Source organism: Nycticebus coucang, chromosome 13 (assembly GCF_027406575.1).
Source record: "Nycticebus coucang isolate mNycCou1 chromosome 13, mNycCou1.pri, whole genome shotgun sequence".
Classification (NCBI taxonomy): Eukaryota; Metazoa; Chordata; class Mammalia; order Primates; family Lorisidae; genus Nycticebus; species Nycticebus coucang.
In genome coordinates this window covers 24,162,043-24,185,893 of record NC_069792.1, presented here as the reverse complement: position 1 = coordinate 24,185,893, position 23,851 = coordinate 24,162,043, and the positions used below count along the sequence as shown (strand labels likewise).

General features: G+C 42.5%; 1 protein-coding gene across 8 annotated transcripts in view; it reads left to right on the top strand.

Moving 5' to 3' along the window:
- The first annotated feature begins 20,737 nt into the window (after window positions 1-20,737).
- STAU2 (staufen double-stranded RNA binding protein 2) overlaps window positions 20,738-23,851 on the top strand; it is a 329,861-nt gene continuing 326,747 nt past the window's right edge. For 2 of the 8 annotated variants that reach the window (XM_053559247.1, XM_053559241.1), the window contains exon 1: window positions 21,556-21,669. The gene's annotated coding sequence lies outside the window, so the exon portion shown is untranslated. Of the gene's footprint in view, window positions 21,060-21,514; window positions 21,670-23,851 lie in introns of those variants that run through there. The other 6 variants (XM_053559242.1, XM_053559246.1, XM_053559239.1 and 3 more) reach the window with 6 other exon arrangements.

Sequence of the window (23,851 nt, the reverse complement as noted above, 5' to 3'; positions counted from 1 at the left end):
CATGGATTCCACACAATAGCTTCTGACCAGGAAACCCACTTCACCTTAAAGACCAAAGGATCAACTGGCCATATTCACATATGAGCCATCCAGCAGTAATTTGGTTTGAACAAATATTAGAACAACCTCCTGGAGGAACAGCTGACTTCAATTTGAAAGCAATACTCTGCAAAGATAGGCACCATCTGCTAGAATGCTGTGTATGCATTTGAATCAAAGACTTCTTTACGGGGCATTGTCTCTAAAAGGAAGAATGTGTTAAGTCCTGAAACAATGGTTCTCAATCCAAGGGGAATTCTTGCCAGGGAAAACAACAAGAGTCCTGTTGAACTCTTAAGTTATAACTACTGTTTTAACATTTTGGATTCGGGGTGTCCAGGGACCGGATGGAATGAAGACCATCTTAGTAGAAGCAATTAACACTGTTTTCCAGCTCAGGAATCCAGAATAGATCATAGAAGGCAATCTTTTATGGATTTAGACTAAAAGAATACATTATAATTTTGCTTGAGCATAATTTTTTTCCAAAGTAATATTCCTTAGAGATAATCCTAATTATTAATATAGTTCCTTTTTTTCTTGTGATGCTTTGTCTAAGAATGTAAATGTAGTCTCCATATCAGAAAAGAAATTTGGAGAACTTTATGTAGTACATAAGAAGAATTGAGAATCATTACATACAACTGAACAGGAGCAAAAATAAAAATACCTCTAAGTTAGACTTAAGTCAAGGAAATTTACTGTTGTTCAAGCTTGAAGTGGACAATATGTGTTTTGGCTCATGCCAGTAATCCCAGCACTTTGGGAGGCTACGGCGGGAAGATCACTTGAGCCCAGAAGTTCAAGACCAGCTGGGGCAACATAGTAAGACCCCCGTCTCTACAAAATTATTTGTAAAACTTAGTTGGGCGTGGTGGCACATACCTGTAATTTTACCTACTTGGGAGGCTGAGGCAGGAGCATCACTTGAGCCCAGGAGTTTGAGGTTGCAGTAAGCTATGTTGACACCACTGTGGTCCACCACTGACCGAGATCCTATCTCAAAAACAAACAAAAAAGAGAAGGCCAGGCACAGTGGCTCAGCCTGTAATCCTAGCACTTGGGAGGCCAAGGCAGGTAGATTGCCTGAGCTCAGGGTTCAAGACCAGCCTAAGCCAGAGTGAGACCTCGTTTCTAGAAAAAAAAAAAGAAATAGCCAGGTGTCGTGATGGGTGCCTATAGTCTCAGCTACTTGGGAGGCTAAGGCAAGAGAATTGTTTGAGCCCAAGAGTTTGAGGTTGCTATGAGCTATGACACCATGGCACTCTACTGAGGGTGACAAAGTGAGACTGTGTCTCAAAAAAAAAAACCCGGGCAGCGCCTGTAGCTCAGTGAGTAGGGCGCCGGCCCCATATGCCGAGGGTGGCGGGTTCAAACCCAGCCCCGGCCAAACGGCAACAAAAAAATAGCCGGGCGTTGTGGTGGGCGCCTGTAGTCCCAGCTGCTCGGGAGGCTGAGGCAAGAGAATCGCGTAAGCCCAGGAGTTTGAGGTTGCTGTGAGCCGTGTGACGCCACGGCACTCTACCCGAGGGCGGTACAGTGAGACTCTGTCTCTACAAAAAAAAAAAAAAAAAAAAAAAACCAACAGAATCTCGTAAATGTTTGTTAAATTAATGATTAAACCAACAAAAGTTCTGAACCTTAAGTTCAAACAAAATCTTTCATTCTCATTTTGATGTTTCTAAAATTACATCTTTAGCTCAAATTTTTACATGGCCAAAGTGTTAATTTCTGTTCACAAAGCTAAAGAGAGATATCATGAGCTCATATATGCCTCCCAGAAATAGAAAGGGAAGAGACATTGTTTCATATCTCTGTCTCTTTAGGAAAAAATTATGACTTTGTTTAATAGAGCATTGCTGAGTGTTGAACAAAATCGACTCAATCTTTTTCCAGTGAGATTCAAAAGGAAGCCAGAATTCATATGTAGGGGAATAAAACTTCTCCCCACTGATACTGATGCAAAGCCAGGTTTGAAAATGACTGTTTTAATTTACTTCCAAGTTTCTTAGCACTGTTATTTCTCTTTCAAACATTAATTCAACAAGACAGAAGACAAAGTAATTTTTGGCTCTAATTCAGTCTCAGGAGGGTAAATGCTTGCGTGTGTGGGTATACAGCAAGGGCACAACAGCAAACTTTATACTTTTTTTATTCTCTTAGCAAAAGGGAAATTTATTTATTTATTTTTTTGAGACAGAGTTTCACTATGTTGCCCTTGGTAGAGTGCCATCATGTCACAGCTCACAGCAACCTCTAACTCTTGGGCTTAAGCAATTCTCTTGCCTTAGCCTCCCAAGCAGCTGGGACCACAGGTGCCCGCCACAACGCCCGGCTATTTTTTACTGTTGTTGTTGTACTTGTCATTGTTATTTAGCAGACCCAGGCCAGGCTCGAACCCCCCAGACCTGGTGCATGTGCCCAGCGCCTTAACCACTGAACTATGGGTGCTGAGTCAGAAAGAGGGGAAATTTAAACAGCTAACCAAAAGTTAAGGGGAAACATGTTTCCTTTTTAGGATAAATGTGGAATTTTACTTGACAGAACTCTTTTGAGATCAGTGGCAAATCTCCCCAGCCATAAAAAAAGAAATTTTAGATTATTTTTAAAGTTCCTAAACATCTTTCAATTTCTTCTCATTTCAAGCCAGACCTGCACCTTGTATTAGGGCTATTTTTTGGTTGCAAATACAATGAGCATAAGCCGAAAGAGATTTGTTGATTTATGAAACCCAAGAGTCTAGGGATGTTACTGCCTTCAGAATAGCTGAAGGCAGGGACTCAGAGTGGATCATCAGGCTCCATCTCTGCTTGGATTATTCTACAGCAGATCCTCCCAAATGGTGGGCAAGAGTGTCCCTGGCAGCTTTATCTTCCCAGCCTAGTAACTCCAAGGAAACAAACATCTATTTCCCAGCATTTGTACATCGGTCTTAGAGCAGACTGATTGGTCTTTTTGATTCATGTCTATACTCCACCTCTCAAGCAAGCATCACTGAGGCTGGGGAGATGGGGACCTTTGGCTAGGCCTGGGTCTCATGGCTGTCCTTCTCAGTGAGATTGACTGCCTCATGAGGACCACTAGGATTTGGGGGTGGGGGTGGAGTTTTCCAACACCATGACAAAGGAGTTGGGGAACTTTAACAAGAGAATGTCTCTCTCTAACCACTGAAGGATTATTTCTATTAACTAAATGGCAGCTAATAGATCTGAATTTGTGGGTATATTTATCTAAAATATTCCAAAATATGAGTTTGTGTATGAATGTAAAATATTTGGGGAGTGGAGAGGTAAGCCACAGGGGAGCAAATGGGTCAGTCCCATAGCGGTGGGTCATGCTATGCTTTTTGTACCTTATCTTTTTTTTTTTCCCACTATGGAAAAGTAAGTAAATATTTGCCAAGTGATACTTGAATGGTGAAGGAAAGCTAATGTTTTTCCTTTTATGATTGTTGGAACTCCACTGCAGTGATGACGACTTTCTGGCATTTCGTTGACAAAGTCACCATAAACCTATATTTTATCATCAATTGTATTTTCTAGGAATATTTGAAAGGTCTTGATAATAGACATTGTAAGAGGTATCAATGGGATATGTTCATAAAGAAATTCATTGGATATTTTAGAGGTAAGTTACATGTGTTAGTGTAGTACATAATTTAGAGGTAATTATATGTGTTAGTATAATATATACATAATATAATTCACTTGAATTCACTTTTCTTTCTTTTTTTTTAGAGACAGAGTCTCACTTTATCACCCTTGGTAGAGTGCCGTGTGCCACAGCTCACAGCAACCTCAAACTCTTGGGCTCAAGAGATTCTCTTGCCTCAGCCTCCCGAATAGCTGGGACTACAGGTGCCCACCACATTGCTTGGCTATTTTTTGTTGCAGTTCTCATTGCTGGTTAGCTGGCCCAGGTTGGGTTCGAAGTTGCCAACTTCAGTGTATGTGGTTGGCATTGTAACCACTGTGCTACGGGCGCCGAGCCAACAACTTTTTTTTTTTCTTAGACAGAGCCTCAAGCTGTCACCCTGGGCATCACAGCTCACAGCAACCTCCAACTTCTGGGCTCAAGTGATTCTCCTGCCTCCACCTCCCAAGTAGCTGGGACTACAGGTGCACACCACAATGCCTGGCTATTTTTTTTTTTTTTGGAGTTGTCGTTGTTGATTTAGCTGGCCCAGGCTGGGTTTGAACCCACCAGCCTCAGTGTATGTGCCTGGCGCCCTACTTACTGATCTATGGGTACCACCCTTGAATTCACTTTTTGAAGAACTGATAAATGTCCAATGCACAAATCTTTAACTGTGATAGGATATATATATGTGTGTGTGTGTGCATATACATATACATATGTGTGTGTGTGTATATATATATATATATAAAATATATATATATCTTGCCCTGGGTAGAGTGCTATGCCATCATAGCTCACAGCAACCTCAATGCCAGTCTATTTGTTGTTGTTGTTACAGTTATCATTGTTGTTTAGCTGGCCCAAGCTGGATTTGAACCCGCCAGCCTCGTTGTATGTGGCTGGTACCCTACCCACTGAGCTTCGGGTGCTGCCAATAGGGCATATATTAAGCTGTGTAGTGATACAAGCAGTGATTTAAAGATAACAATGATTATGAGATTGCAGCATATGGCAACAATGACATGTGCATGAATTACAATGAAATAATTTCCAGGACCTAGTGATTCAAGAACAAAGGGCTGAAGTTCAACACTTCAACAAAACCTACAAAGATGCTACTAAAGGGTAATTCAAGTGCATTCCCAAATTTTTGCTGTTCTGTGATAAATCTTAAACATGATTGATTAAATGTAGAATGCTAATTTAATCTTATAAATTATTAAATGTATGCTAAATACTAGAACTTATATAAAATATAATTAAACTATAGATAGTGACTATACATTACTTGGGAACTAAGTTTGATAGTTTATTCTATCAACCCATGTTTTATGTGCAATTGTATAAGTAACAGGATTTCTGCTAAAATTAGCAAATTAGAAATAACTTTCAAAATACTACTTATGATAATTGAGATCATTTAAATCATGCATCCTTACTTCGCTTAGTGAAGATACTAGAAGAAAATGATTCTATACGTATTAAGAAAGTCACAAAAATGTCACCTTACTGCTGGTGATTAGAAATGCCTTTATATTTGATTTTGAGATATACTCAGTTTTTAGAAAAGATATCTCTGGAAATTATAAACCTTCTATCTTGACACCAATGTTTAGAAAACTTTGTTAATAAATCAAATGATTTCTTAAAAGCATAAAATGAATGATTTAGCATCTCAACTAGATTAGTATTAACTTTACAAAAGTAACAGACCAGTTTCAGTTACCCAGTATAGAAAAATCATAAATCACAAGTCTTTTTTTTTTTTTTGAGACAGAATTTTACTTTGTTGCTCTCGGTAGAATGCCGTGGCATCATAGCTTACAGCAACCTCAGACTCTTTTTTTTGAGACAGAGTCTCAGTATGTTGCCCTAAGTAGAGTGCTGTCGTGTTACAGCTCACAGCAACCTCAAATTCTTGGGCTTAAGCGATTATCTTGCCTCAGCCTCCCAAGCAGCTGGGACTGCAAAGCACCTGCCACAACACCCAGCTATTTTTGTTTTTTTTTTTCAGTTGTCATTGTTGTTTAGCTGGTGGGGCCGAGTTTGAATCCACCAGCCTGGGTGTATGTGGCTGGCGCCCTACCCACTGAGTATGGGTGCCTCCTCAACCTCAAGACTCTTGAGCTCAAGCGGTTCTCTTGCCTCAGCCTCCTGAATTAACTGGGACTATAGGCACCTGCCACGACGCCCAGCTAGTTTTAGAGTATTTATTTTTTAGTGAGGCAGGGTCCCACTCTTGCTCAGGCTGGTCTCAAACATGTTAGGTCAGGCAGTCCACCTACCTCGGCCTCCCAGAGTGCTAGGGTTACAGATGTGCCTGGCCACAAGTCTTAAAAATAATTTTTCCTCTGATTATTTTAATAAAACTTATAAATGGCTACATGTACAGGAGAACAAAGTATAGATAAATATAAGGACAATAAAAACTATTGATAATTTTACTTCTTAGAGCTTAATGTAGAGACATAAATTTATAACTATTGATATCAAGCATTAAAATGAGTATGATTCAATGTCATCTGTTACCAGGGAATTGCAAATTCAAATGAGATACCACTATACACTTTTTAGAATTTGCTAAAATCTAGAGCATTGACAACGCCAAACACTGGCAAGAATGTGAAGCAACAGGAACTCTTATTCATCACTGGTGAGAATGCCAACTGGTAGAGTCCTTTTGGGCTTTTTTGTTTGTTTGTTTAGCCAGAGTGTCAGTCTGTTTCTCCAGGCTAGAGTGCATCAGCATAGCTCATAGCAACCTCAAATTCCTGGGCTCAAGCAATCCTGTTTGCCTCAGTTTCCTGAGTAGCTGGACCTATGAGCACCTTCCATAATGCAAAGCTAGTTTTTCTCTTTTTAGTAGAGACAGGGTCTCACTCTTGCTCAGGCTGGTCTCTAACTCCTGAGCTCAAGCAATCTACCTGGCCTTCCAGAGTGCCAGGATTATAGGCGTGAGCTAATCCCGGAGCCACTTTGAAAGACAGTTTGACGGTTTCTTTCAAAACTAAAACATTCTGTTACCAATGATTCAGCAATCTTTTTCCTTGGTAGTTGCTGAAGTGATTTGAAAACTTTGTGTCCACACAAAAACCTCCATTCAAATGTTTATAGCAGTTTTATTTATAATTACCAAAACTTGGAAACAACCAAGGTATCCTTCAGTAAATGAATGGATAAACTGTAGTATATCTTAACAATGGAACATTATTCAGTGTTAAGAAGAAATGAGCTATTAAGCCATAAAAAGACATGGAAGAAATTTAAATGTATATTGCTAAGTAAAAGAAGCCAATCTGAAAAGGCTACATACTCTATGATCTCAGCTATATGACCTTCTGCAAAAGTCAAAACTATGAAGATAAGAAAAAGATCAGTCGTGGCCAGGGGTTGTGGGGAGAGAGGCACAGAGGACTTTTAGGGTAGTGAAAATACTCTGTAGGTTACAGAGTAACAAAATACAACTGTGGTTACATGTCAAACTCATTGAATGTGCAACACCAAGAGTTAACCCTGGTGTAAACTGTGGACTTTAAATGATGATATGTTAATATTGGCTCATCGGTTATAACAAGCGTACTACATTAATGCAAGATGTTAAAGTTTCCATATTGATGAATATGGAAACTCTACTTTCTTTTTTTTTTTTTTTTTTTTTTTTTTGGCCGGGGCTGGGTTTGAACCCGCCACCTCCGGCATATGGGACCGGCGCCCTACCCGCTGAGCCACAGGAGCCACCCGGAAACTCTACTTTCTGCACAATTTTTCTGTAAACTAAAAACTACTCTAAAACAATATAGTCTATCAATTAAAAATAAAATAGCAGTGCTATTATCTCTAAAACTCTTGAGTGTCCAGAAGTTTAAAAAAGTAAAAAATTTTCTGCAAGCAGAGATGTGTTCAGTCTGCCATTTTCAACTGGAAGTATCATTTTGAAAAAAATCTTTCCCATTTATCTCTCTCTCTCTCTTTTTTTTTTTTTAAGACAGAGTCTCACTTTGTCACACTCAGTAGAGTGCTATGCTGCCACAGCTCACAGCAACCTCAAACTCTTGGGCTGAAGTGATCCTCTTGCCTCTCAGCTTCCTGAGCAGCTGGAACTATAGGTGCCTGCCACAACGCTCAGCTAGTTTTTTAGAGATGGGGTCTCACTCTTGTTCAGGCTGGTCTTGAACTCACCATTTATCTCTTACAATTTAAGAGAGAGGCTTATATATGGAAGTGGATCTCTCCCTGAACAAGAAAGGAAACCCACTAGATTACACAGATGATTAGAGGGTGCACAATGCAATTAATTGCATTATTTTAAGCTTAAATTAGGAAAACTCATTGAAATATGACTTTGAAAAGACATATTGAATACTGAACGAATACCATCTTTCATTTTCTCCTTTAGGTAGGGACTGGCAGACTTTTCTACAAAGAGCCATATTGTCGGTTCAGTGCCCGTAGCACAGTGGTTTGGTGCCAGCCACATACACCAAGGGTGGCGAGTTGGAACCCAGTCCTACCCAGCTAAACAGCAATGACACCTGCAACAAAAATAGCCGGGCATTGTGGCAGGCGCCTGTAATCCCAGCTACTTGGGAGGCTGGGGCAAGAGAATCGCTTAAGCTCAAGAGTTGGAGGTTACTGTGAGCCATGATGCTACAGCACTCTACTGAGGGTGACATAGTGAGACTCTGTCTCAAAAAAAAAAAAAAAAAAAAGCCATATAGTCAATGTGTATTTTTTTGACTCTACAGTCTCTATTGCAACTGCAGAGTCAAATCTCTTCAGAATCATAAAAACAGCCATAGAGAACGTGTAAACAAAAGGCCATGTCTATATTTTTTTAAAAAGTTTATTTTAAAAAATAAGCAGCAGACCAAGTTTGACCCATATACTATAATTTGCTATCTCCTTTATAGAGCATTTATTTTTATTTATTTATTTTTTTTAAAGGATTTTATTTTATTTTTTGCAGTTTTTGGCCCGGGCTCGGTTTGAACCCACCACCTCGGGCATATGGGGCCAGCGCCCGACTCCTTTGAGCCACAGGCACCGCCCTAGAGCATTTAAATATTTTTAGCCATTGTCATGTTTCTGCTTTTCTTGACTATTTAATTTCTTCTTCTTTTTTTTTTTTTTTTTTTGAGACAGTATCTCACTCTCTCACCCTAGGTAGAGTGCTCTAGCGTCATAGCTCACAGCAACTTCAAACTTTTGGGTTTGATCAATTCTCTTGCCCAAGCCTCCTGTGTACCAGGGACTACTGGCATGCACCACTATGCCTGGCTAGTTTTTCTATTTTTAGTAATGACGAGGTCTTGCTCTTGCTGAGGCTGGTCTCCAACTCCTGAATCAGGCTATCTGTCTGCCTCAGCCTCTCAGAGTGATAGGATTGATTACAGGCATGAGCCACCTGGTGTGGCCTATTTATTTTCTTATTTTTATTTTATTTATTTTTTTTGAGACAGTCTCAAGCTGTTGCCCTGGGTAGAGTCCTGTGGCATCACAGCTCACAGCAACCTTAAACTCTTGGGCTCAAGTGATCCTCTTACCTCAGCCGCCCAAGTAGCTGGGACTACAGGTGCCCACCACAATGCCCAGCTATTTTTTTTTGTTGGAGTTGTCATTGTTGTTCGGCAGGCACAGGCTGGATTCGAACCTGCCAGCTCTGGTGTTTGTGGCTGGCATCCTAGTCGCTTGAGCTACAAGTGGTGAGCCAAGGCCTATTTATTTTCTAATGAAAGGTTGGTGCTGGCTTAGCACCTGTGGCACAGTGGTTACCATGCCAGCCACATATACCGAGGCTGGCGGGTTCGAACCCAGCCTGGGCCAGCTGAACAATGACAACTGCAACAACAACAAAAAACCGGGTGTAGTGGTGGGTGTCTGTAGTCCCAGCTACTTGGGAGGCTGAGGCAAGAGAATTCGCTTAATCGCAAGAGTTTGAGGTTGCTGTGAGCTGTGACATCACAGCACTCTACCAAGGGTGACATAGTGAGACTCTTTCTCAAAAATAAAAAATAAATAAAATAAATAAAAATTTTTAGAGGATCTACTGATAATTTTGACAGGATTCATTGAGCCTACCTCTAAAAGAAGTCCTGGGAAAATTGTGACCTGGTAGGATCTAGTGATGACTATTTTAATTCCTTTTGTTCTGTAAGAAGGAGACAGACACTTACTCATTGGAAGGCAGTGGAAAGTGTCACTAACATAGGAGGGGAACAGAAAGAGCTAGATCATCTCTTTCTTTTTTTTTTTTTTGGCCGGGGCTGGGTTTGAACCCGCCACCTCCGGCATATGGGACCGGTGCCCTACCCGCTGAGCCACAGGCACCACCCGAGCTAGACCATTTCTGAGCTAAGGGTATTTAATAAGCCACCGGTGAGCTTCAGGAACTTGCTAAGCCTGGCAGCCAAAGACAATGTGTTTATTTTATAGCTGTCTGTTCATAACGTCCCTAGCTAAGTAAGTTGGGCCTGCTATAAAAAGACTGGGTAATTTATAAAGAATAGAAATTTATTTATTATAGTTCCGGAGGTTGGGAAGTCCGAGAGTAAGGCACTAGCAGATTTCATGTCTGGTGAAGGCTTCTTTGTAGTGTCCTCACATGGCAGAAGGGCAAATGGAGAGGCAGCGCTCTGAAGCCTTGTTTTAAATGCTGTTAATCCCATCTTCCAAGGTAGAGTCTTCATGACCTAATCTCCTTCCCAAAGTCCCCACCTCTTTTTTTTTTTTTTTTTTTTTTTTGAGTCAGAGCCTCAAGCTGTTGCCCTGGGTAGAGTGCTGTGGCATCACAGCTCACAGCAACCTCCAACTCCTGGGCTCAAGCGATTCTCCTGCCTCCGCCTCCCAAGTAGCTACAGACACCTGCCACAACACCCAGCTATTTTTTGGTTGCAGCCATCATTGTTGTTTGGCGGGCGCAGGCTGGATTCGAACCTGCCAACTCAGGTGTATGTGACAGGTGCCTTAGCGGCTTGAGCCACAGGCGCCGAGCCCATCCCACCTCTTAATAGTCGCACATTGGGCAGTAGGTTCCAATGTATGTTCTTCCGAGGAACATATACATCAAGCCAAAGCAGGCTCACAGAGATGGGAATCCAGAGCACGTTTTGCTCACTTCTATTCTAGCTTTACAGATCTGTGACGACCCAGAGGGGCACTTTTAAAAAGTTGTCACAAAGGCACTGTATAGCCTAGTGGTGATCCTGTTAGTGTGAGTCTTGGAAAGGTCCAAGGTACACACCTTAGTACAGTTCCAAGCGTTTAGGGAGGTAAGAGGGGAGGTTCCCAAAAGGTTGGAACCACTGTGTGGAGGTGGGGTAAACTCACTTCAAACTGATGGTCAGAACTGGGGTATGGCAAGTAAGAAGAGAGGGTCAACATACAAATTTTGAGGTAGCTGTGGTTTCATTATCTGTGGATGTCTGGGATAGGGGGAGATATCTTTAGAGGTGAGGAAGACTAAGGTGGGTTCAGCCCTCAGTGTGAAGGCAGCAGGTGCTAGACAGGAGAAAGTTGTGTACAGGTCCTAAGTAAGAATGTATGTATGTCTATATGTTGGGGGGCAGTTGACAACACAGAGGAAGGAATAATGCCAGGAACTTAGGCTAAGGCACAGACAAGTAGATTGGCCACACACTACAGCAGTGAGACAAAAGACAGTTTCTGAACATATCTGCAGACCCCACTGTCACTGGCAGGCATGTATGCTGAATGAATAAAAGAATAAACAGCCTGAGCCTGCAGGTGACACTAGGGTAGGGATGGGAAGGAAAGGAACAATTACTGCTCTGGGTGCTGAGCACTTTGGTACCACCAATCTGGGCTGACTTTGGCTGCCTTCTGTTGTTCCCTCCCTAGGCCACTTTTCACCTCCCCACTGGCATCATGGCCAACTGCAGCATGTCCTAGAAACAGGCCATGGTTAAATGTTATGTATTGCACGTTATTGTCTGGGAGTTTCCTCCAGCTTCCAACTTACTCCTTCATTTTTTCTGCTGCTGCAATGGCTGAACAGCCTTAGCTTGCCCAAAGATGCCCCCTTGACCTGGGGAGTAGAATAGACCAAATGAGTAATAAGTCCTGTTCTGCTATAATCTGGTTATTATAATCTCCATGGTTCAGGTATGCACATCTCTCTTCAGTGAGCAAGGAAGGTGTTAAATGAATTGTCAGCTCCCATGATTCATGCAGACATAGGTAAATACCCATGGAAGAAAATTTTGTTTCTGGTTGTTGTTTTTTTTTTTAAACAGAGTCTCACTCTGTCGCCCTAAGTGGAGTGCCATGGCATCATAGCTTACAGCAACCACAAACTTTAGGGCTTAAGCGATCCTGTTGCCTCAGTCTCCTGAGTAGCTGGGACTATAGGTGCCTGCCAGGATGCCTGGCTAATTTTTCCATTTTTTATAAAGATGGGGTCTTGCTCTTGCTTAGGCTGATTTCGAACTCCTGAGTTCAAGCAATCCACCCATCTTGGCCTCCTAGAGTGCTAGAATTATAAGTGGGAGCCATCATGCCTGGCTGAAAAAAATTTTCAATGTCACCTTCATACGAACACAGGTGTGATATAGTGAAGACAGGTGATGTATTTCAGAGAATGTGTGGCATTTTAAATATGACCCTAAAACCCTTTGACATACTTTCCATGGAGAGAAAGGATCAGGTCCCCTTCTCCTGAATCCAGGTCCTGTGACTATTTGAGCAATAGAATATGGCAGAATTCACAGCATATTTGTGCCGATTTCTGGGCCCAGGCTTTACGAAAGTGGTGGCTTTTACTACCTGTTTCTTGAAGCCCAGCCACCATGCTGTAAGAGAGCCAAACAGCTACACAGAGAGGCCTGCTGGTGTTCTGGCTGCCAGCCCCAGCTGATACCATAAATACCATATGAGCGAGTAGGCTCTTACATGATTTAGGTTCCCAGACTTAGAGGTGCAATAGCTAATACTGCATAGAGCATAGACAAGATATTTAGCCCTGTCTGAACTAAATAAATTTTTGTTTCAAGCCACTACATTTTGGTGTGCTATATTTTAATACATCACAATGTATCACTAATACAGAAGGCCATTGATAATTACTAGAGAGATGAAAGAATGAGACGGTATATGTGGCTGGAATTTTCAGTTTTTCTTCCTTTATAAATGGAAAGGGAAAAAGAATGTTTTATAAAGTTAATAATGAAGTCTTTTGATAAAGAGTCAAGAAGGAAAGGAAATATGAGGAGGTGATTACTAAGATGATTCCTGTCAAAAGAGTTACAATTAAAAAGTGTTTGAAGGGGGGCGCCTGTGGCTCTGTGGGTAGGGTGCCGGCCCCATATATCGAGGGTAGCGGGTTCAAACCCAGCCCTGGCCAAATTGCAACAAAAAGATAGCCGGGCACTGTGGCGGGCGCCTGTAGTCCCAGCTACTCAGGAGGCCGAGGCAAGGGAATTGCCTAAGCCCAAGAGCTGGAGGTTGCTGTGAGCTGTGTGACGCCACGGCACTCTACCGAGGGCGGTAAAGTGAAACTCTGTCTCTAAAAAAAAAAAAAAATAATAATAATAATAAAAAGTGTTTGAAGAGGCTTGGTGCCTAATTCAAAAGCTCTTTTTTTTTTTTTTGTGGTTTTTGGCCGGGGCTAGGTTTGAACCCGCCACCTCTGGCATATGGGACCGGTGCCCTACTCCTTGAGCCACAGGCGCCGCCCATTGGTGCCTAATTCAAGTGGCTAAGGCACCAGCCACATACAACAGAGCTGGTAGGTTTGAATCCAGCCTGGGCCTGCCAAACAACAATGACAACTACAACCGAAAAAAAAAAAAAAATAGCTGGGCATTGTGGCGGGCGCCTGTAGTCCCAGCTTGGGAGGCTGAGGCAAGAGAATCGCTTAAGCCCAAGAGTTGGAGGTTGCTGTGAGCTGTGTGACGCCATGGCACTCTACCTAGGGCCGTAAAGTGAAACTCTGTCTCTACAAAAAAAAAAAAAAAAGTGTGGAACTTGTTTAAGAAGTGATACCTGCCATCCTTCCCTTCTCCTCCAAGGCCTCCCTTTTCCTTCCCCAGTGTGTAGAGCTATCATAAATTTATTTCTACTGCAAGGAAATTTAGAAATCACATTTCTAAGCTTGTTTTATGTAAATATATGCACACACATATATACACTTTTGTTTGGAATATATATATATATATATATACCAAAAAAAGTATAGAAATTTTAGTTAAAGAGGATGGACTAAAGCCAGAGTCTAGACTCTTACCCATCTTTAAAAAATAATTAAGTAAGAATATATATATATATTTTTTTTTTCTTTATTGTTGGGGATTCATTGAGGGTACATTAAGCCAGGTTACACTGATTGCAATTGTTAGGTAAAGTCCCTCTTGCAATCATGTCTTGCCCCCATAAATTAAGTAAGAATATATTTTCTCCGAAAGCTCTGCTGAGCAAAGCTAAGTTAATAGAAAACCTGGTCTCATCTTGGGCAGGCCTAGAAAAAATAAAAAATAAAAATAATACAATGCCCCAGAAGATCCAGGTACAGTTTCCAGAAAAATATGCATAAAATAAAAATAAATTACATTAAAATTATGTCAATTGTTATAACAAAATAAATAGAACCTTGCATTCAAAAGACAAAGAGGTGGCCTCTGTGGCTCAGTGGGTAGGGCGCTGGCCCCATATACCGAGGGTGGCAGGTTCAAACCCAGCCCCGGCCAAACTGCAATAACAACAACAACAACAACAAAATAGCCAGATGTTGTGGCAGGTGCCTATAGTCCTAGCTACTTGGGAGACTGAGGCAAGAGAATCGCCTAAGCCCAGGAGTTAAGAGTTGCTGTGAGCTGTGTGACGACTGAGGGCGATAAATTGAGACTCTGTCTCTACAAAAAAAAAAAAAAAAAAAGAAAGAAAAAGACAAAGAACCTGGGCTAGAAGAAAAATAACCCATGCAATAGAAGAACATTTTCTGTGAGTGCTTTGCCCTATAAATAAATGTAATGCAACTATACATACAATAAAAAACTCAATTTGAAGATGATAACACAAGAAGAGACTATAAACCTATCTCATCTTGTATTTTAAACAATGCCATTACAAATTTAACAAGTAAATTAGAATCAAAATACTGACACTATGGCTGAAGATCAAATTTCAAACAGGATGGAAGAAGTAGACATCCCCAACAAAAATATTGAGAGATAAGATGATAGCAATAGGGGAAAAAGAAAAGTTGATATAGCGTATTATTTTTATTTAAAAAATTTATAAAACACTATGTCCCATAAGACTTAAAAAGAACCTTTCAATAATTCATTAAATACATTTTTGTTTACTTATTTTTTATTTGCTGCAAGCTTTCTTTTAAAAATTGATACATAATTATATGTATTTGTGGGGTACATGTGGTATTTTGATACATAAAATATGTAATGATCAATCAGGTCATTTGGGATATTCATCAACTGCAAACATTTATCATTTCTTTGGGGAACATTTCAAACCTTCTCTTCTAGCTATTTTCAAACATATTAATAGAATAAATCATTGTTAACTACAATCACCCTAGTGTGCTAACAAATACTAGAATATCTAATTGTATGTTTGTACCCATTAACCAACCTCTGTCCCCTGTGCCTTCCCAGCCCTTGGGCACTATCATTCTCCTTTCTATCTCCATGAGACTAACATTTTTAGGTCCAACATATGGATAAGAACATTTAATATTTGTGTTTTCTGTGCTTAGATTCCATATCTTGAGTATTGTGAATTGTGCTGTAATGTAATGGAGATGCAAGTATCCCTTTGATATCCTGATTTCTTTTCCTTTAGGTAAATACTCAGTAGTGAGTTACTGGATTGTATGGTAGTTCTATTTTTGTTTTTTGAAATTTCTCCATTCTGTTTTCCATAATGCTATACTAACTTACATTCCCACCAACAGTGTATGAGAAGTCCCTTTTCTCTGCATCCTTGCCAGCATTTGTTATTTTTTTGCTTTTTGATAATAGCCATTTTAATGTGGGTAAGATGATATCTCATTGTGGTTTTTTTGATCTTCCTAAAATATTACTTTATTCTCATCTGTATTACCTGTCATCATAGTTTCGATTTGCTTCTCCCTAATGATTAGTGATGTTGAGTATTTTTTCATATATCTGTTTCCCCATTCTTTTTTTTTTTTTTTTTTTTTTGGCCGGGGCTGGGTTTGAACCCACCACCTCCGGCATATGGGACCAGCGCCCTACTCCTTGAGCCACAGGCGCCACCCCTGTTTCCCCATTCTTAATAATTACTTTTGTAACCAAATTTGTTCCTTGTTTATTAGTACAGTGTTTTAGGTGGTCGATACCCTAATAACTATTTGGACATCAACATTACAAGAAAAATATTGAGTTCCAAGCAAACAATTTATTAGTGAACAAATAAATACATCGAAAATTTTCAGAATAGTGTTCTAATAGAGGAAAGTCCACTATTTTAAAGTGTTTATTTATTCATTTTTCTATAAGTTCCATGAAGACAAAGACTTTGCAGAGTTTTTTTATTCTGTATATATCACTTGGCCAAGAATAGTACTTGGCACATACTAGCTTGTTAACAAGCTTCAAGGAGCTTAAGGTATAGTGGAAGAAGCACAAAGTGTGCAGTGATTAAAAATGTTTGTATCAGGCGTGGTGTCTCATGTCTGTAATCCTAGCACTCTGGGAGGCTGAGGCAGGTAGATTGCTTGAGCTCAGGAGTTCAGACCTGCCTGAGCAAGAGCAAGACTCCATCTCTAAAAAAAATGGCTGGGTGTTGTCGAGGGCGCCTGTAGTCCTAGCTACTTGGGAGGCTGAGCAAAGAGGATCGCTTGAGTCCACGAGTTTGAGGTTGCTGTGAGCTATGGTGTTATGCACTCTACCCAGGGGAACAAAGTGAGACTCTGTCCCCCCAACCAAAAAAAGTTCAGATATAAGCAATAAAGGAAAGGTAACATGCATGGTGGTTCTGGGGGTTAGATGAATTGTAAAGGAAAATAGATGTCAAGAAAAGGACATTATAATATAAAAAATGAAAAGACATAAATAGAAGAGAAATTGTAATTTTAGATTCTAGGATCTTTGTCTTTCAGAGTGTTCAAACTTGATCATAATGAACGTGAAAGCGTTATTTATTTATTTTTTTTTTGTAGAGACAGAGTCTCACTTTATGGCCCTCGGTAGAGTGCCGTGGCCTCACACAGCTCACAGCAACCTCCAACTCCTGGGCTTAGGCGATTCTCTTGCCTCAGCCTCCTGAGTAGCTGGGACTACAGGTGCCCGCCACAACGCCCGGCTATTTTTTTTTGGTTGCAGTTTGGCCGGGGCCGGGTTTGAACCCGCCGCCCTTGGTATATGGGGCTGGCGCCTTACCGACTGAGCCACAGGCGCCGCCCAGCGTTATCTTTTTTTTTTTTTTGTGGTTCCACTGAATTTACTGTAAAATACACAAATGGCAGGTAAAGGTTGGAGAAGGAGGTGGAAACATTCATTACAAGGCAACATGACAGATAGCAGGGCCCTAGCTAGACTTTATTTATTTATTTTTAGAGACAGAGTTTCATTTTGTTGCCCTCGGTAGAGTGCTGTAGTGTCACAGCTCACAGCAACCACCCGCTCTTGGGCTTGGGTGATTCTCTTGACTCAGCCTCCCAAGTAGCTGGGACTACAGGTGCCCGCCACAACACCCAGCTATTTTTTTGTTGCAGTTTGGCCAGGGTCGGGTTTGAAACTGCCACTCTCGGTATATGGGGCCAGCAACCTATTCACTGAGCCACAGGCGCCACCCTGGCTAGAATTTAAAGAACTGATTCTATTCAAGTGGGAGGAAGCCCACATAATTAAGTTTCACTTATAAAATTATCACTCCAAATTCAGGAATAAGAGGCATTTCGTTTTAGATACAATTCCATCTGTAAATGTTAACTTTAAATTTAGAGAAGAAAAACACTCATTGCATTAATATCATGGGTTGGGGTTTCTTATGTGATTCCTAAATCAATCTACTCTGCTTTTGTTTTGATACAATCTATAGCTATGGTAAGAAGACTACCACAGCCCTGGTTCAGGTGTCTTTAGCTTCAGAAAGTCCATGGGTCATGTAGCTGGCTATCATTGCTAAATCCGTTGCTTGAAGAGGCATCAGAGCTCTGGGTTTGCCGAGTAGAGTCCTCACCATTTAAGCTCTTCCTACATACAGGACATGTGTCATGCAGTTCTAACCATGGTACAATACAACTGCTGTGAAAGAAGTGATTGCAGGGTAACTGCCAGACTTCTTCTTCAACTGTATAATCTTCTTTGCATACTGGACACTGTAAACCCATATTGACTTGTTCCTGAGTTACTGTCACTGTTGGAAGAGATGTAATCTTTTTCCTTTGTCAGCTGGAGGAGGCCCTGTGTTTTCCAGTTGTCCTAAAAGCAAGAAAAGGGGTGTGGGGATCCAGGAATCGCAGAATTTGCAAAGAATCCTGCAAAGATCTGTTGGATTATTCTGTGAACTGTTTCGGTGTTCTTGGACTTGGCACTCAGTTGAACTGCCTTGGGGAGAGCTTGAGCAGGAGTGTGGAGAACTTTGGGCATTATCTGGGGCCCCAGACTGAGCCACTGAGCTGGATGCAGGAAGCCATTGTGAAAGAACTCGTTATCTTTTTTTTTCTGATGGTTGAATATTTAACTGCACAGGTGCTTGGTAAAGACTTGTTGATAAACTAGTTGCTTTTTTTTTTTTTAAGACAGAGTCCCCGGTAGAGTGTCATGGCGTTACAGCTCAGAGCAACCTCGCACTCCTGGTCTTAGCAATTCTCTTGCCTCAGCCTCCCAAGTAGCTGAGACTACAGGCGCCCGGCTACTTGCTATGTTTTTAGTCAGCTGCTAGTAGGCTCACTACTCTGTAAATATCCACTATTTTCAATTTCTGTAAAATATTTTATTTAAAGTAAATCCTAAGGTGATCATAGATTTATGTGTGGATTTCTGTATCACTCAGATGATTTCATGTACTGATGCCATATATCAAGCAATTGAAAGTGCCAATTCAAGTTAAAAAGAAGTCTCTCTCTGATAATTATGATTTAAAAAAATTCATTCTATTTGGGGTTTACCAATGTCTTAAAATCAGTTACAAGAAAAAGTTACAGCAGAGATAAAGTTTTCAATAAACTCTAATGGTCTGAATCAAAGGGAATGGAATTCTGCTTACTATAGAGCAGGTGTCCTCAAACTTTTTTTTTTTCTCAAACTCTTTAAACAGGGGGCCAATTCACTGTTCCTCAGACTGTTGGAGGGCTGAACTATAGTTTAAAAAAAAAACTATGAACAAATTCCTATGCACACTGCACATATCTTATTTTGAAGTAAAAAAACAAAACGGGAACAAATATAATCACACCGCCTCATGATGCCCACGGGCTGCAGTTTGAGGACCCCTGCTATAGAGTCATTTACAAAAGCATAAACTCATCTAGTTATTCTAAAAGTATTTACTGTCCCATTTGCTGTTGGATGATGGGACTACAGGGACAAATGAGCCACAGAGCCTGCCCTTAGACAATGCATCATTTGGTAGACTAGGAAACAATTCTAACATACCCACAATATCAGAGAAGACAGCAATGAGAGATGAACTCTGGCCTACTGAGGAGTTAGAAGAGGTGATTTTCGCATGGTTTGAAGGATGATTTGTTCACCAGGTAAGGGGAAGGTAGACTGCAGGGGAGGAAATGGTCTATGGAAAGGCGCAGAGGTGGGAGGCTTGTCTGTGTGGATGGCTGGTGTGAATGGCACATACTCATTCAAAATTTCAACAAGTACAGTCATGTGCCACATGACGTTTCAATGATGGACAGCATGTGTGATATAATGGTGGTCCCTTAGGATTATAAGATCACATTTTTACTGTACCCTTTCTACGTTCAGATAAGTTTAGATACACAAATATTTCCCATTGTGTTATAATTGCCTATAGTATTCTGGACAGTAATGTGCTGTGCAGGCTTGTAGCCTACACTCTATAGGCCATATGTATAGCTTCCAGGGGTCCTCAAACTTTTTAAACAGGGGGCCAGTTCACTGTCCCTCAGACCGTTGGAGGGCCGGACTATCGTTTAAAAAAAAACTATGAACAAATTCCTATGCTTACTACACATATCTTATTTTGAAGTAAAAAAACAAAATGGGAACAAATACAATCACACCGCCTCATGTGGCCCACGGGCCATAGTTTGAGGACCCCTGGTAGACCATCTAGGTTTACCTGAGTACACTCTCTGATGTTCACACAAAAATGAAATTGCCTAATGACACATTTCTCACAATATATCCCTGTTGGGAGGTGATGCATGACTATATGAATGTGGACTCAGTGGTAGGCTTGAGCTGCTAGAAGTGGTTAATCAAACAGTGGTATAGATTCAGGGATCATTAGATTTAGGGAGGGTGGAACATGTTAAATTTGGGGGAACTGGCAGAGATGAAAGGAGGGAAAGGAGCATAGAAAAGACTTCTGGGAGGAAATTTTAACAGTAGCTAATATGGTAGCACATGTACCTACCACAGCCAGGCCCAATTTAAAAGGCTTTGTATGTACTACATTTAAATACAAACCATCACATTTAATATCCTCTTGAACAAAAGAATAAACTGATGTACAGGGTAAGGTGAACATGGTCTCTCTCCCAGTTAGTGAGGGGATAAGCAATCCTGGTTATCTCATTCTGCACTCTAGCTTTTAACCACGACACTGCAATGTCTCCCCAGTTGCAGTCAGAACTATTTTAGAAAATGACTGAAATCACAGGCCCGGTAGACATTTCTCAGGCAGAGAAGTGATACTAGAAAGGAACCCTGGGAATAATAATGCAAATGGATAAGTTTGTGAAAACACACTAGTAGTTCTATTTCTAGATCTCTTTTATTGTCAGATTAATTTTGGTGTCATTTACTAAATGAGTGTTGAGTTTCATTGGGCTTAACTGGGTTGAAGTTATCTGGGCATAATAATCCACATTAAAACTAGGACGAATCAAGATGTAATGTGAATTTTTTGGCACTCTTGCCTTAAAAATCCAGGATCTAGGCCATTGTTTTAAGATCCTCATTTTCGGCTCCAGGGAATTTTTTTTTTCATTTGATCGAATACAATTTGTCGAGGAGGACGTTTGGCCATGCCACCGATCTTGCAGAGCAGGGCATCAGGGATCATTAGTGTTTTTTGGGGGAGACGATGAAGTAACCTCCTTCCTTCCCCCCTCCCCCCAGTCTGGAAAGGTGCAGGATCCGCTAAACCGTGCGTCGCACAGCGGCGGCCGGAGCAGACGCGGGATGGTCTCGCGTCCCCAGCACAGCAGAGGGCAGCATCCAGAGAGCCTGGGGCAGGTAAGAGGAGGGTATCGGGGCAATGGCCACAGTCTAGAAACTGTAGAGGGTCAGTAGGGCGGGGAGCAAGTTGCCAGTGCAGGTGTGGAAGGGGCCCCAGGCCCTTCATTTGCATCCGAGGGGGCGGGGAGCCGCGCCAGCGACTGGAGACTGCGGACTGCGCGCGCTCCCCGCGCACTCGCTCTTCCTCGTTCCCGAGGCCTTCGGGAACTGCCCTCGGCCCCGGGCCGAGCCGCCGGCGCCAGCCCCGCAGTGCCTGCTGCAGCGGAGGACCCGGCGGCCGCCAGGGGGCGGAAGCGGCGTTGCGAACAATGGCTGCGCTCGGCCGCGGGCCGGCGGGAGGCAGAGTGGAGGTAGGGCCCAGGCCGGGCGCGCGCGCGCGAGCCGGGCGCGCGGGGGCGCGGGAGGTGCTGCGCAGGCGGGGGCGCGCGGCGCGAGCCCGGGAGGGCGCGGCGGGAGCGCAGGGGAGGCGGGCGGAGGCGGGCGGAGGCGGAGGCGGGGGCGGGGAGCCCGAGGGGTGGAAGCCGGCGGCGGCGGCGGCCGAGCGGGGTCAGTTCTCTGTAGTGTTTGCCAATGTTGGAGCCGTCTGCAAAGTGTCCCTGGCAAGAAGGTAAATACCCTCATCGGGGGCGCCCGGGAGGCCCCTACTTCCGCCCCGCCAGCGGAGGAGGCAGAGGGCGCTGGGGAGCCCTGCAGGTCCGCGACGCGGCGAACCCGGAGAAGAGCGGCCCCCTCCACGGCCTCCCCTCCCCCGCGCCTTTCCTCCTCCTCCTCGAGCTCTCTCAGGGCTGGCGGGGGGAGGGGAGACCAGTCTCGGGGGGCAGGGCCGCCTAGGAGCGGGCGACGGAATTGCGGGGGGGGGCGTGTGTGGAGGGGGTGGGACGACACAGGTGTCCTGAGGGGAGGAGCCGGAGCAAGGCGAGGAGGCCGGCCTGGATGGGGGTGCCGACGTGGGGGGAGGCAGGAACCCGGCGGAGGGCCCTGGAAGGTGGGGGGTCGTGGGGGCCGGGATGGGAAGGGCCGGAAGAGCGGACGACGAGTGAAGCGGCTGCGTGGGAGCGAGCAGGGCGGAGGGAGGCCCTGGGAGGGTCTGCGGGGAATGGGCCTGGGGGCGTTGGAAGTGGGGGGTGGTGGCGGCCGCCGTGTATTTCTGTATAATGGGCAAGTGGTAAAGACGTAACTCGCCGACATGGGGGAGGTATGTGGGACCGAGGGGACAAAATATATCCTATGACAGGCAAGTTAGGCTGTGGCTCTTACGAACTACTACGGTGATGGCTCAGCTTAAAGGGGTAGTTGGCGGTAGTGACCTTGCCAGGGTGAAGGGAGTTGGGCGAAGAGACAAAGCTTAGTTACAGAATCCACTAGTGAGGGCTGGGACTCCAGTCTCCCCAAGGAAGAGCGAGAGACGGTGGTGGCGGTGGGGTAGCTGAGATTCTTAGGAGGCGGGGATAATGGCCCTGGAGTTATGGAAGTCCTCGGAAAAATAGGCAGGATTTTGCATTTGTGAATAGTTTTCTTTGGGAGGGGTGGGTCCATATTTGCTTTACCCCCCCCCCTTCATGCAAAAGGCTTAAGAACTATTTGGGTAGAGGGGGGCATCGAATTAGGGTAGACCCAGAAATTTAGTAAAGGGTTTTAAAGTGGGTGGATCCTGCAGAAAGGATAGAGATGATCATATAAAAGTATTTTACAGTTAACTGATAACCTTCATTATTTAATGTTTGTACAATTTTGGTAACTTTTGGTGATGTATCCTTATGTTATAGGAAAGCATGGTGAACGCTTGAAATCAAAATAGTGATGGGTAGGCAGGGTGATAGTAACCTTGTAGAAGAAAAGATTGCAACATTTGTCCGGGAGGATATTCTTTCCAGTGTGTGCTTTTTGAAGATCATTCAGATAATACTGTTGTGAATTTAGTTGCAGTTGAAAATTTTATTTAATAAAACTATCAAAACCAAGACGTGCTCTCCATTTTGTTTTGTAATACGGCAAGTTTTTCATTGTTTGGTTTGTTTGTATTTTACTGCAAAGCAGAGAGATCATATACCACTTGAATTGTAGATTTGCTTAATTTTGCAGCAGGCCTGTATTAAATTTGTGAAGCAGTCATGCCAGACTATGTGTGTGTGTGTTTTCCAGCTGAAGTCGTTATTGTCACGTTTCATTACACGACGGTGTAAGTTGAAATTTACTCTAAGTGATGGTTATTGGTAGAATATGGCGCATACTTCCACACAGATCACTGCATTCTTTCTTGAAAACCTGTGTTTTGTATTTGTAAAAATGTTGCCCTATAATCCAAGTATGTATTGTTAATTCAAGCAGAATGCCGAATAATTTTTAAGTTCTAACTTTTCATTTGGGAATAATTTCAAGCTTACAGAAAAGTTGCAAGAATAACAGTACAAAGAACATTCTTGTAACCTTTACTCAGATTCACCTGTTACCATTTTATCCATTTATGATTTGCTCCCTATGAGACACATTAAATATTTTTTTCTGGACCATTTAGGGGTAAGCTGCATACCATAACACTCCATGTGGTCCTTATCTCCTAAATATTTAGGAAAACCTCGTAAGTTTTACATTTTAGCTTCCTTGGCTTGTCCGGAATGAAGTTCTAGGGAAGAGTGACTTGCTTTTCCACAAAGAGTAAGAGTGTAAAAAATACGTAAGAAAGTTACTGAACTTTTAAATATGTAAGCAATACAGAAAGAGAGACTGAGTGGTTTTCCTGTTTACATTATAGAAGATATAATAAAGCCTAAACATTGAGTTTGTACCTA